The following is a 14,087-nucleotide window of genomic DNA, read 5'->3' on the forward strand; positions in this document are numbered from 1 at the left end:
CGAGCAGTGGCTGGTCTCAGTCCACTCTCCCTTGCCTAGGGGGAAGGACGGTCTTGGTAAACCACCCCAGCACTAACCAGACGGCATATTTAGAGCTGAAATATTAAGTGCAGCCCACCATGGATGGTCTGTGTTGGAAGTTAGACTAAAGGACAAAACTGTTCTCTTTCATCCTCACCGTCTACTTATTCTTCAGCCTTTGACATCTGACATGAGGGCTGCTGCGCTGAGCCTCCTATGGCCACTTGTCATCACCCAGTGGTGGGGACGTGCTGCAGCCCTCATCGATGTGAAGGCAGACTTACCTCCTCCTTCTTCTTCGCTAGCATTAATTTATTTTCCCACGATCTTTCTCTCCTGGCCCTCAAGCTGAATTCAGCAAGGAGTTTAGGAAGAGGAGGAAGCTCTGGCTCACATGCAAGTCATGGGTTCCCCAGGCTGGAGCAATGGTAATGTACTGATGTGTTAGGGGGAATTTTGCCTGATAAAAAGACGTAGAAAGAGCCACAGGAAAGTGCCTGCATGTATCAGTAAGTGCCCAGTTTGTACAGGGCTAAATCAGAGGAGCAGCACACGGTGAGCTGGACAGCCAGTGCTGTGCACTGACAGAGCTGGGCACGTGGAAACCTCTGTTTCTGACCAAAAACGTCTGTCCTTGCCACTAAAAATAACAATAGAATTTATTAGAGACCAGATCTGGAAGGTATAAATCCGTTGTTTTATTGGTGACCTGAGGCAGTTGTGCACATATGTATGAGAGTGTATATATATTTAATATATATATAGATCATGTGTGGGTGTACAGATGAGTATCTATACCTGTGCTTCCGAAGTCAATTGTATTCTATGAAATACTTGAAGTGGTTCTGACCTTTGCTAATTAACATTGCACTTACAGGTAAATGTTCATATACATAAACTGCACTTCCAAATCTGCTGATTTTTGCCTTAGAAAAGTAGCACCTGCCAATTTATTATATCACTTCTGAACCAGGAGGATGACCAGAGGCGCTTCAGGGACTGTGTTGTAGGGAAGGTTGTTGGTTCAGTTGAGGTGGGCTGCACGGCCACGGCATTTGTGCCCCAGGTACCTCACAAGCAACGCTCGGAGCCCTGGACACCCTGGGTGCAGCAGAAGGAAAGCGAGAGGTGGCTTTTGGGGGAGAGCAAGGGCATTGTTCATGAAGAAATACTATGAAAAGGCTGTATTTCTTATATTTCAACCCCCTGTTTAATTCACTGAGTACTTCTGAAATGCGTTTCTGATTTTGCTATATTTTGCCTTTCCTGCACCTCTCTGGCCCCGTGTCTCTTTTATTTTTCATTTTTCCTAAGATTCCCCTGTCACCCGATCTATGATTCATGGCTTTGCTCTCTTGCTGACACCTTCCTCTTTTCTTCTTACACAGAGGAATCAACCCAGTGGCCAGCCAGCTTTCTGCAGGCCATGGCCAAGGACTTCTTGCTCAACATGGGACCTCCAGATCAGTCTGGGAACAGGGGATTAGGACCCTGTGAACGCCTAAGCAGATGGATATAGCTGCCTTGAACACATGGTCAGATGAGTATTTATAGTACGTGTCTCTGGGTGGATGCATGTTTTTGTGCATGTGTTGCATGTAGAGATGGTTATTTAATGACTGTCCTGCTGTTGACCACTCTGAACGATGTCTCCTCTGTTCCTGTGCCTGATGCGTACATGTGTGCACGGAGGATGCTCTGTCTTTGTGTCTGTGTATAATGGGATAGCCGGCTGAAATTTGGACCTTTGCTTTCATGTGAAGCATTATCAGATCATTCTTTTGCTGAACTGGTTGATCTGATTAGAGGTGGCTTAAAAAAAAAAAAAAGGAACAGGTGGCAGACATAAATACACAGCTGTGCATTATTGCTGATTTTATTGCTATTTTATAATGTTGTCCATTGTTATTTTACAACAATTTTCTCTATTCGTGACATTGCTGTAAATCTCACTGTAAAATGGCCCTAATGTGCAATGAATACCGTTAAGTAAAGTGGAGAAACTTAAGGAATCACTCTTTTGTGATGAGGAGAGAGACACAGAGAGAGATGCAGCTAGAGGAGCAGAGGAAAGCCATGGGGAAAGAATTAAGGGACTGAAAGGCTTGTTATGTAACAAGGGTAATTCTCTGCGTGTGATGCCATAAAAGCATCTCAGGAGAAAGCAATAGCTCGTTTGACCCACTAGATGGAGATGGAAAGAAGCATTTTCTGCATGATGACATTCGTGGTAGCTGCCTGCTATGCTCTCTGCTTCCTTATTGAATGGCTTTTACTTACAGTATCTTAAGCCTATCCTTAAAGCAATTACAAGATTTCTCCAGAGTAACATTTGGCATGTGTAGGCTATATCTAGGCTTTTAGCACTGGCTAATTTGCCTGGCCTGATTATTTTTTTTTTCTATAAGTTCCCATTTATATTCATGGTCAGTATCTATTGTAGTTACAGGCTTTTCCACACAAAAGGCACCTCATTCTTTTCTTAATTTTATTGCAAATTAATACAGCTTCTTGTATGTCAGCAGGATGAGGCTAGAGAATTGGAAATACTTTTCCCTCTGAAAATCAATACCTCGGTGCCTCTTTACATCATGAACTTTGCTCACTTCTTTAGTACCTATAGAGCCTTTTGGGGTCAGGTCCTCTGGCTAGGACTGACTGAACTACAGAGTTCCCACCGCTTCGAGGAGTTCAGCACCAGTGTGTGCTCCAAGCCCAAAGCAAATCTTGGAGCTGCTGTTTGTGGAAGATGTCAAAACGTTTGAAACGTTTTTGCGATATCTTCACCCCCTTTTTCTAAAACAGGTGATTTTGTCACAGAACGAAGCCAAAATCTTACAAATGCCTCAAAACCATAAATCCTGGTATTGAGTCAAAAAAACAAAAACTAACCCAGACCTCCTGACACGTGGTGTTTCTGAGAGAAGGTAGCAAGGATGCTCTGCAGCTGGGAGCGCGGGGATGCCCCTGCCATGGCAGTCTGCGTGCTGCTTTTCCAGATGTTCAGCTGCCCGCCGTGGAGACTGGAATCCCAGCTTAGCTAGCAGAGCCTGAAGAAAACAGGATTCCTGTTCCTCTTGGAACCCATTCCTACAGACCCACCGCGGTGGAAGCTTACAAGATATTTCTGACAAAATTTTGGATTCAGCACAACGTCATCTTGCACTGGTGCATTGCCTTACAATTTCTGACCAGTTCTGCAGTGACTGCTATGGGATGTGGGGAATGCTTCACTGACTACCAGAAAGTCATGGAGTGTCTTCTGTGGTGGGAGCTGAGCGTCCTTGCACTGCTCAGGAGGTGAAACAGCCTTTGCCGTAGTTCATGAGAATCTCTTATGTTGAGATTTAGCTAACAGAAACCACCGTGCAGCTGGGGCAGGCTGAGAGCCTGCGGCGGTGAAGTTGAGGCAGCTCTGCTGAGGGATGGGGAAGCGCAGAGCTGCTGCAATTCATTTGCCCCCTGCCTGCATGACCGTAACTTGAGCGCTAGGCTGGCTTACCGTGCCCTTCTGCTGTGCAGTAAGCTGTGTTCCTGCTCTGTACCTGCTCTCTGGCTTGTAAAGGCTGTGATGGCTGAGCACAGAAACATGCCTGAACATGGCCACGAGTACTACACAGACGTGTAAGAGGGAACACACTGCCCCACAGGGCCACGCTCCAGCTGCTCAGGGTGTGTATCTCCTTGCGCTGTTTGCACTTGAAACGCTTGCTCTGGTCTCTTGCAACCCCCAAAGGACTGGCAGCTGCAGAGCAGCACTTACTCTTTCATTCTTTGCTCTTCTTTCTTCTCCTGCTTGTCGTGCACTGCATGGGGCAGGGATGGGTCCCAGGGCTCACTGTGTGCTGCATCTGCAGCTCCAGGGCCTTGTGGGGCAGTACTTGAGACACTTGTTCAGCTGTTTGCTCAGTGTTGTTGTCACATTTCTTCGAAGGAGCGAGATCAGAAAGCACTTCAGCAAACTTCCCTGTATACACCTAACTTCGTGAATCACTTTCCAGCCTGCCAAATGTCAGTAATGTGAATGGGAGCTGTAAGGCTCGGGGCTGCTCTTGCTGAGAAGCTTTCCCACACAGAAGGTTTGGCTTCCACAGAAGCCTATAGGTGATCTTTAGCAGGTGGTGATATACTGGATGTCAGAGTAAATGCTCTAACGGGCTGCTCTAGGGCTGAGCTGTGTAAGCTGCACGAAGGAGGGAAGTAAGGAAGTGCAAGCATCAGCCTTCCAACTAAATGGTGGCCACAGTTTAGCAAGGGTGGGGGATTTGTCCTGCCCATGATCAGGAAATCTCCATTAGGAGAGGAATGGGAATGGGGCTTGATTAGGGGGAATTTCCTGTGGGCTGGAATGCTGCCGAGCTGCAGTTCGTGCAGCTACCCCTCCCTCCCCAGTGCCTGGCTCTTAGCGTGGCTTCGCAGCATTGTCCCATAGACCACAGCTCTGGGCAGCTGCCCTGGCTGCTTGTCCCCAGAACTGCCTCCGGAGCCTTTCTGCAGTTAGCAATCTGCTTTAATCCCCCAGGAGATTATTTATCCTCATAGCAGAGCTCTTGCAGCTGAGACTGTGCCTGGCCTCCGTTTCGGAGCTGCCCGAGTGCTTGCTGTAACAGCTGCCTTGGTGGAGGTGAATTTTCAGCTCTGCCAGAAGAGGCTTGCAAGGAAGTTTGCGTTATACTTAGTCATGCTGCTTGGTTCCAGCCGATGTTATTTGTCCCACAAGACCACAAATGCAAAAATCACTTACAAACGTGTAAAAGCCCCCAAACCACTGAGCACCAGACAGAAACACTCTTTTACAAGCCACTGATTGCTCTGAGGGTCCCTCTGGCATTGAAAGCCCTCCATTTGTTGGCCTTCTGTAACCAAATACACAAACTATGTCTCTCAGGTGGCAGGGGGAGTTTGTTTCCAAATCTAAGTGCTGTCGCCAAGAGTGTGTTAGAGCAATAGAAAATAAGTATTTGCTTAAAGAGGGATTACACTTTCCAACTCAGAAACGTGTAAGATTTTTCAAACTGATTGCAACTCTCTTTCTCTGGAGAGGACAAGTGTTGTGTGGCTGTAAGCTGGAGTGGTAGGAAATTGGAGTACGGGTTGTTTGACGATATTTGAACAATGTTTTTAGAAAACCCACCGACAGATAGCAGGTAGGTCACTGCAAGGGTTGGTCAGGGCTCCCCAGTTCTGCAACATCCCACGTCCCTGCTGGGAACCCAAAACTGCCCAGCATGGGGAACGTGCTGCCCCAGGGACCTTTCGGAGCATCTCTGAGGCGCACGGCTGCTGTGGGTGAAAATGAGCAGTGCTCTTTTGCTGGTGCCTGTGCCTGCCCTGGGATGTCATCCCTGGCTTCTGCGGGAGGAGTAGGTGCCAATATACCAATAAGAATTGTGTCTGTGTAATAGGCACGGGGCTGCAAAAGGTGGATTACTCAGCTCATTTTCTGCATGTGAAAGGCCATAGCTTGAATATGAACCTAATCTTTCTGTTTGTTGGTGGTCCAAATTCCCATTAACTAGTATTTTATGCCTTTTATTTCTGTAATACAAATGAGTGGGTGCTGAGAGCGTTCTTGCCCCCACAGTGAAGCCATGCTCCCTGTTCCCGGCACAGCAAAGCAGGCAGAACGCAATCCTACGGGACTGGGATGAGGAGAGGAGTCCCTGTGTGATGAGAGCAGAGCCCAACGTCTCTCCTGTGGTTAAATGAGTGGTAGGACTCTAACGGGAAGAGTTTGGGACGGCTGGTATCATGTGTAGGAAGAATTGTGAGGGTGGAAAATGTTTTGTGAGATCGTGGAGGGGAGGGAATGATCCCTCGTGTGTGATGCAGCAGGATGGGAGCCGTCCTGTGGGCACTCCTCTGCGTGGGGCTGGCCTGAAGGAGGTCTTGAGCAGCAAAGCTTGCACCTGCTCTACTGAAGGAAAGGCATTAGGAAGGGGAACCTGGAGGTCTGTTTGACCTCCAGAAGTGGCACAAAGACACCGTGGTTTGTTCCTCTCCATGCGGTGACAGCTTTCTGAGCTGGGGGGCACATGACCCTGGCCACCTTTAACGTCCCCGGCTGCAACAGAGGCAGAGGTAATGTGTTTGTCGAAGGATCTGGCTTTCGCGTGTTGTACACGCATGTATCTATTTCAGGGTAGAGCAGCTTCATTGAAACTGCCTGTAAAGATTAAATTATATTATTCTCTTAACATGACAAGAGGGTGACAGACTCCGGTTTCCCTGCACAATGGCACACAGCGAAGCGGAACTCTGAACATGTACCTGCTCCCTCCCAGGGAGGAGCGTATCAATCGAAGAGCTGTGTAATGCATTAGAAGGATGAGGAAGCGTGGATTAATTTCGACAGCCTGATGTAAAACACGAACATCCCCTTCTCAAGCGAAATTGCAAAGGGGGGTTCTGGGCATGTCAGGTATCACAGAGCAGGCAGAGCAGGGGGGACTCTACAACACCAAGGGGGACAGAGGGCCAGTAGAGGACCAGCTTTAGGGTTTTTCAGCTTTGTTTTCTTGTCAGCTTCTGACCTTACAGAAAATTAACGCAACTTTGCATACATGGATTCAAATAATCCATTCTGTTTTCTAGATGGGAGCAAGAATGGTCCCTTGCTTGGGGACTAGCTGAGGGAATTAAAAGAAATTCGCTTTCCAAATTTTCTCCTTGCCCCTTGGCAGATCTGCATGGGTAAACTTAGATTTTGATGGGAGTTGGGAACTGAAGATCTCTGGGCCTCTTTTTCTTGTTTGCAGAGCAGCATTTCCCTGCCTTACGGAAGTGTGGTGAGAATTCGTGTGTTAAAGATTGTGGGATGCCCACACCTGGGGGTAAAGAAAAGCCAGACAGCTTTGCAATGGGGGTTAGACAAGGTGAGCCAGGCAGGCTTGATTAAAAGATGGTTAGATGGACGTTCAGTGGCTGGTACTGTAAATGTCAAAGCTCAGGTAGAAGTACGTGTTTGGCTTGCATGTCTGTGTGTTCTCAGTTTTGGCAGGACCCGTAGGAACCAGAAACCCCTCAAGCGTTTCTCTAATAATATGGTAAAGTGTCTACTGTGCCAGTTTTCACGTGTGCTGCAGTAATATTTATTGCACTAGGAAGGAACCGTGGAGTTGTGCTGATGGCTTAATCTCCTGAAGCATCGGTGCAGCAGGAAGATCAGGCACTAAGTTAGCTCTGACAGCAAATCCTGCAGGTTCTCGTGGCTAATATCAGAGCTCCCATAGGCCTTCTTCTATCCTCTGCTGCTGACTGCTTACAGTTCCGTACGTTACAGGAACCCCGGTGGCTGGCTTGTACACGGTGACTGATGCTGGGAGAGGCTCTTGCTCAGCCCTGAAGGGAGCCAATTGCTCCGGGATGCCCTCTCACTAGATGTGTGTTTGATTTGCTCTCAGAAGGAGGGGGGATTCGTCAGGAGGGAAGATGACATTGCTGCTGCTTTCACACCCAGCTTTAAATACGTTCTTGGGAACACCAGACCTTTGTAAGCTTTCTCCCAGGTGAACACAAGAAGGTCTGACTGTTCTGCACAATAACCGTAAACCTCCAGAGCTTGGAGCATGAAGCATTTAGGAATAATGAGACCTCTTCCTGTATTTCCTTACACGGGGTCACATCGTGACATCAGGGGAATTCGGCTTCAGAACTGGCATCCCAAGGCTGCGCAGCAACTACTGGCTTGACTAAGTAGCTACCAGCAGTACCCGAGAAAGGCAGTTTGTTTCGGAAGGGTGAATTCCTGGGTGCTCAAATCATACACACAACTGCTTACACAAAGCATTAGTTATGCTTAGTTCGCTAACAAGATTTATGTGTGTGCTGTGCTAGAGGCAGGGAGGCCGTACTGAGCAACAACTGCTCGTCTCCGACAATGGCGACTCGTGCTTTAGGTTAGGTACTGGTAATTTATCACAAAGGCTCGACAAGTTTAACAATGCATCAGGTAGATTTACTCTCACTTTGCGCTTAATGTTCCTCATTCTCTTATGTTCTGGAAATGATCGTTCGGCGAGGTCCGGAGGCTGGGAAGCTGGCTTAGAGGTGTAATGGGACTCACTCGTGGCTATCGCTGGATCTAAAATTGTTCCTTTGAATATTGTCTGCAGCCTTTAAGATGCAGACTGTGAGACTTTAATGCCACCAAAGGGTTTTTCTTGGTAGAGAAAAATCTTCCTCTTGATATTCAGCAGTTTCTTTATGGGGTTGTTTGGTCTCTAGACATGAGAAAATCCTGGCAATTTTGATCATTTGAAGAGAATGAGTAATGCGTAGTGCCTAGTTACAGTGTGTCGCTCTTCAAATCCCTGATTATGCTTTATTTTCTATTATGTTGAATGGAGTGATTCTATTACAGACTATCATTTTCTCTTTTTACTGTGGTTTATTTCAAGGATTCCTGCTGGAGCCCTATCTACAGAACATTTCTAGATTACAATTGACTATCTAAGACTGTTTCAGGAATACTTAATGGGCCAACTCAAATTAGCCAATCTGAAGAAGTGAATTTTGGCCTTGAGAGCTATCTGAACACATGCCATTCTGCAAGCAAAGGGAAAAGGCTGCCTGCTGTCAGGATTTCAGTAGGTGTCAGTGTGGATTTTAAGCTGGATGCTCAGCCTGTGTATTAAGGTTCTTTTCTCCGTGACTTATCACAGTCCTGCGCTCAATTATCAGCCCGTGGTTCAATTTGACCTCCTCCTTCTGTACTCTGCCAGGAGATTGCTGGTGATAGGTGGTCACTAACTTAGAGAACAGACCCAGGACAAAAAAGGGGTCTTAAGCCTCTACAAATCCATGACCCAAATATCCTGCCTGTGTAGCTGGGGGCTGTAACAGCGTCAAACATCTGGCCGAGGCACACGGGGAGATACTGCACGCCCATCCCGGTGTAACCCTCGGTGTCCTTATCTGGCAGGAAAGGGCAGGCCGGCTTGGGGAGATCAAAAGAGCTCCTCTCATCCAGCCCATCAGCACTTGGGCTGGCTCTGATTGCCGTTGAGAGCATGTCAAAGGTAAACACGAGAACAAATAGGCAAATAATGACCGAGAAGAAAGGTGGGCTGCCAGTGGGTGGCCGGCTGATCTTCAGGGAATGATATCCAGGACCAGCCTTCACAGGGAGTGTTTTGACAGATGAGAGCAAATGCTGAGCAAGGGAGAAGGCAGCGAGGGGTCTGTTTATGGCAGGAGAGATAGGGCACAGTTGGTGGTGACGCCAGGGGATGAGACGTAGTGACCTAGAAGGTGCTGTGAGTTCCTCAGCTGGTCCTATGCAGGGAAATGGGGGTGGGAGTTTGAAGCAGAGTAGGGAAGTGATTGCGACTTCTTTGAAACTCTCAGCAAAACTAAGTGTGATTGCTACTTGTTTCCAGATTTTGGGCAACATTTCAGCACATTTCTCATTTGTTTGGCTTATCTGGCTCCAATTACTACATTTCCAAAACTTATGTGCTACATACGGTTAGGGAGTACGTGGTTTATTGATGGGGCTGGACTCCTGAGCATACGCTTCAAGCTACAGAATTATCTACTTTATTATATTCTTCCTCTGTAGCTTAAGGAAATTATAAAAAGGAAAAAAGCAAAATTATAGGCTGGAGGGATATCTTCCCCCCAAGTCTTTTTTTTTTTTTTTTTTTGCTAGTTATTAAATCTTGCAAAGGTTTTAATTTCATAAACTGGATGGATACAGAAATACTGATCCAATAAGCTGTCTTTCATGAACAATCTTAAAATATCAAGGAATAATTTAATTTTCCCTCTGCATGGTTTTATTTTTCCTTCTGCCTGTGTGACCTGACTGTGTGTATGTGCGTAGCAGCTGAAGTGAAGGGTGCACTGAGTGTTTGGAGACTGGGGGAGAAAACAGTTGAAGTGGACCCAAGCCTTTCCCAGGTGGTGTTTGTTTGAGTGGCATTTCTCAACTACAGAGAGGACCAGGAAGACTGATATCCATGATAGCACCACGCGGAAACCCTCAAGAAATTAGGACAGCAACTGCAGAGAGCAAGGAGCAGGCTGGCCAGGGCTCTTTATATTAAGTCTGTTACAGAACAGCTTGTGTTAGGCTGGGGAGGATGGCAGGGTCTGCATAAACCTCTGCAGCTCCACCTTATGGCTCTGCCCCGTGAGAGGGCATCTGAACAGCAGCCTTGGGATGTTTCCCTCTCCCCACTGCTGGCCTGAGCTGCTCTGCATATGTTGGCTGATGCCTTTTGCTCCAGAGATGGTGGATTTAGGATTGGTTTTGGCACCGCATCCCCTTTCTGGTATGGCTTACGCTGCGTCTGAAGCGTGAGCTTGTTTGTTTGTTTATGTGCTTGTTTGAATGAAGATGGAGTTAAGTGCACGCTGAAGGGATTTCCTGATAGAGGATCCAAGTCAGAACTTTGTGATGCTAAGTAGGGAGCCGTTAGAAAAAATAATAATAAAAAAAGAAAGCCCGTATTTGATAGCCCACAGAACAATGTGAGTGCCCCTCTTACTATTAAAATATTCCAGTGCATTCCGCTGGTTGTGCTTTCATTGGGAAACAGCACTTCGCAGAGCGGCCTCGATATGTGTACCTGTAAAATCTCTTGTGATTGATGTTGGCACTTTTCTGAAGATGTGTTTTTCCAACACGAGCCTGAGTCAGTAACAGACAGCTCAGAGGAAAGGGTGGGCTCCAGGAACAAATACAGCTTTCGTCTCCTCTCTTTGAGGGCTTTGGATCACAAAAAGAAATGTAACCTGGCTGGTCGGCGTGTTTCTGTTCTGTGTTCAAAAGTCTGATGCGGAGGAGACCAAGAGCTGGTAATCAGTACCGAGTTAATTCCTGCCTTCATTGTGGCCGCCTTGTGAACTTCAAAGAAGAAAAGCTACTCTCTTTACACCTACAAGCATAATTTCCAGAGCTGAAGCAGGGTAATTTTCACATGCAAATTCAAGAGGCGAGCCTGCCTTATCTGAGCAGGTGGACACGCTGCTTAATGGGACAATGGCACCTCGCCTTTACTTCCCAGGCAGAGAGCAAGGCAGCAGAAATAAAAGGCTTTCTTTTGCTGTTGTTTTAGAGGAAAAGATGTGTACCTTAACAAAAGGGGAAAATGCCACCTTGCGCTTTGTTTTTATGCTTTGAATTGTGTTGAATGCTGGAAAAAAATAGAATTGAGTTTACCATCTAGAGCTTTATTTTACATTTCTCATAAGCTGTTGGAAGCATAATGAAGGATTCAAAGACTCGGCAGAAGAACGGGTCAGCTTTACAATTCCCCTCGTTCTCAGGCATTTGAAATACACAGATCTGTGGACGTTAATCCCAACATTATTAATGTAGTGGGAAAAGGGGGGAGCAAACCTATAGTATTTACAGTTCTCGCTGTTTTGTTTATTCATATTCTCATCGGGACAGTAATTTCTCCCATTTATTTCAAAAGCCACCTCATTATCATATCATAGAACGGCTCGGGGCGGAAGGGACCTTGAAGCCCATCTGGTTCCAACCCCTGCCACAGTCAGGGATGCCACCCCCTAGATCATGTTGCCCAGGGCCCCATCCAGCCTTGGTATTGAATATTGGTAGCTTTAAATATTGTTGTGTGTGTGGTTTTTTTTCTTTCTTATGTTTGTCGTCAACTGTAACGGAAGAATTATTTAGAAGGAATGTTATTTAAAGCAGAGAAGAGTGAGTGCCAGGGTGATAGCTGCCAGTGTGATTTAGGACGGTTGCTTTGCAAGCCTAGGTACCCCTATTAAGTCATCTCAGAAACCACCTGAGAGTTTGAGGTGCTCCACCTCCGAGGAGCCGTTAGTAAAAGAAACCCTTAAGAAGGGAGGCTGGCAGAATTACCAAAGAGCTGATGAGATAATGATGCCTGTGCTCCAAATCTCCCTCCCCTTCCTGAAGCAGCCTCTTGGAGTATTTGGGGTCTGGGTCTGAAAGGTTTGCTTGACACCATTTACAAATCAGCCCAGATGCCTTGCTGATATGAACGATGGCTAGGAAACTTTCTGATGGACCTGTAATGCTGCATAACCCTTGGATGGATAAAAGAGAGCTCGGGAGAGGAGGCAGCACCTCTGGGTTAGTAATACTATCACATATACTTCTGTCACCTTGCTCTTGTCTCAGTGGGCAAGCAACATAGAAACTGCTTGATGCCTGGCTGGGGATGGCAATGCAATATCCATAAAAGCACTGCGTGGTACCTGGGTGGTCCATGGTCAAGTGAGGCTCTGTGGCCTTTGGTGGACCTGTGTGGTCCAGGAAGAAGCCTGACAAACTAGAAGGCATCTGACTTCCACGTGAGGAATGGTGAGCAGATGTCGTGCTTATGTACGAGGTGAGAGGGAGGCACATCTTGTCTGAAGGCAGAACAGGATGTTCCCTGCGAGCACACGCTAACCCCTGTCCTACCACAGTTTTCAGGGAGCTATTTTTTTCTCCTTAAATTGCAGATTGTGTCCATGCTTGTGTTTCTGATGAGTATTAACTCACCTCTGGATGTCGGAGTATCTCAGAAAGTCCATTTAATGAAATGCCCATTTGAAAAATCCTGCTTCTGTTGCGATCAGTAACAAAACTCCCATTGATTTCTTGTAGGCTAAGTTTTGTTTCAAGTCACCGGACAGTGTGGTTGAGTCTCCTTGATTTGTGGACTGAAAGTTCAGGCTCTACAAAGGCAGTGGTCCGTCCCACATTTAGCTGTCCTGAAAATATCACAAAGACGACATTTTGTGAAGTATGTTATACTCGTTGTCTCTTGACTTTGGTCATGTGAGCAAAAATGAGTACTTGTGTGTAAGCAACAAAATTGAAATTAAATAATGCTTTGGGGGATTTATTTTAGGATTTAGAATAAATACAAGGGGTTTATTGTATATTCTGTCTCAGCAAGAGGAGACTAAATTTTCTTATGGTCACCTAAAGAGGATACAACAAAGATAAAAGGGTATAATTAAGAGAAGGTTGAACTTAGGCTGAACTCTTCACCAGATTCATTCCCAAGCGATGTGGTGGATGCCTCACTGTCTGAGTCACTTTTAATAGTGCTAGGCTGAACTTTTGTGCGCTAAAAAAATATGCAGTGGCAAAGAGCAACATTGCTCTTCCTCCAAGGGACAGATTCTATATCCTCGTGGTCTTTTCTGCTCGTTTCTGAGAATGCCTGGCCTGTTTTGCCAACTGCCTTATCACAGAACGGCCTTGTCCTGCCTCTCAGGTCTTCTAAATCAGTAGGACAAGGAGGGTATGCTTGTACTATTAGCTCTTGCCAGGTTTTAGATCAAACCTTTCTACCATCTACGTGAAAAAAAATCTCCCTGAAATCTGCTTGAAGTCAGACTTCTACAGCCAAGCAAACTTGTTTGACAGTGAATTTAGGATGAAAACCGATTGCTTTTGGCAGAGATTAACAATAGTGAAGAAGCTCTGTGGTTGTGGAAGATACGTAACTCATAAATCTAGACTAATAGTAATGTTTAAAAGCTTGGACTGATCACTCACCGGCTGATCAGAGAACAAACCACAAGTGTAGTGTGCAGTAACCAAAAAAGCCGAATGTCAGTAGTAAACAACGTGTTCATAGAGCAGAGAAGCTGCACACTGGGAAAACAAGGGAGGAACATTTCCCCATCAGGGTTAGTAACCACCAAAACACAGGTCCATCCTCATACGAGGTAACTGCTGCCACGTGAAGACCTCCCTCAGTTAGCTGGGCTGTTGGCTTCACCAGGTTTAGCATTAGAAATCTGTGAAAAGTTGAGTGAGAAAGGAACCCCCCCCTCAAAAACAAAGGAGAGGACTACGGGATATTCATTTTCAGTTCAAGTCTGTCTAAAATCTGCCCAGCCGTCAGGATGAATCACGTCAAGTTGTTTTGAAAGTGCCTGAACCCAACCCCAAATTATCCTGACAATCCTAATCGAGCCTACAGACCTTTATTGTGGTTATCGCCTACGTGGCTTCTAGTGATCATCTGTTGTACTTGGTAGCAGTATAACTTCATCACTGTCACAGGGCCTTTGAAATTAAGGGATTTTTACCAGATTGATTAATGAGTATGATCTTCTAACTC

General features: G+C 46.3%; 1 protein-coding gene across 1 annotated transcript in view; it reads left to right on the top strand.

Moving 5' to 3' along the window:
* LOC106036443 (protein FAM169B) overlaps positions 1-14,087 on the top strand; it is a 269,050-nt gene that overhangs the window by 171,542 nt on the left and 83,421 nt on the right. Inside the window, exon 24 of the mRNA XM_067003776.1 lies at positions 1,410-1,574. The gene's annotated coding sequence lies outside the window, so the exon portion shown is untranslated. The remainder of the gene's footprint in view (positions 1-1,409; positions 1,575-14,087) is intronic.

Source organism: Anser cygnoides, chromosome 11, assembly GCF_040182565.1.
Source record: "Anser cygnoides isolate HZ-2024a breed goose chromosome 11, Taihu_goose_T2T_genome, whole genome shotgun sequence".
Taxonomy (NCBI): Eukaryota; Metazoa; Chordata; class Aves; order Anseriformes; family Anatidae; genus Anser; species Anser cygnoides.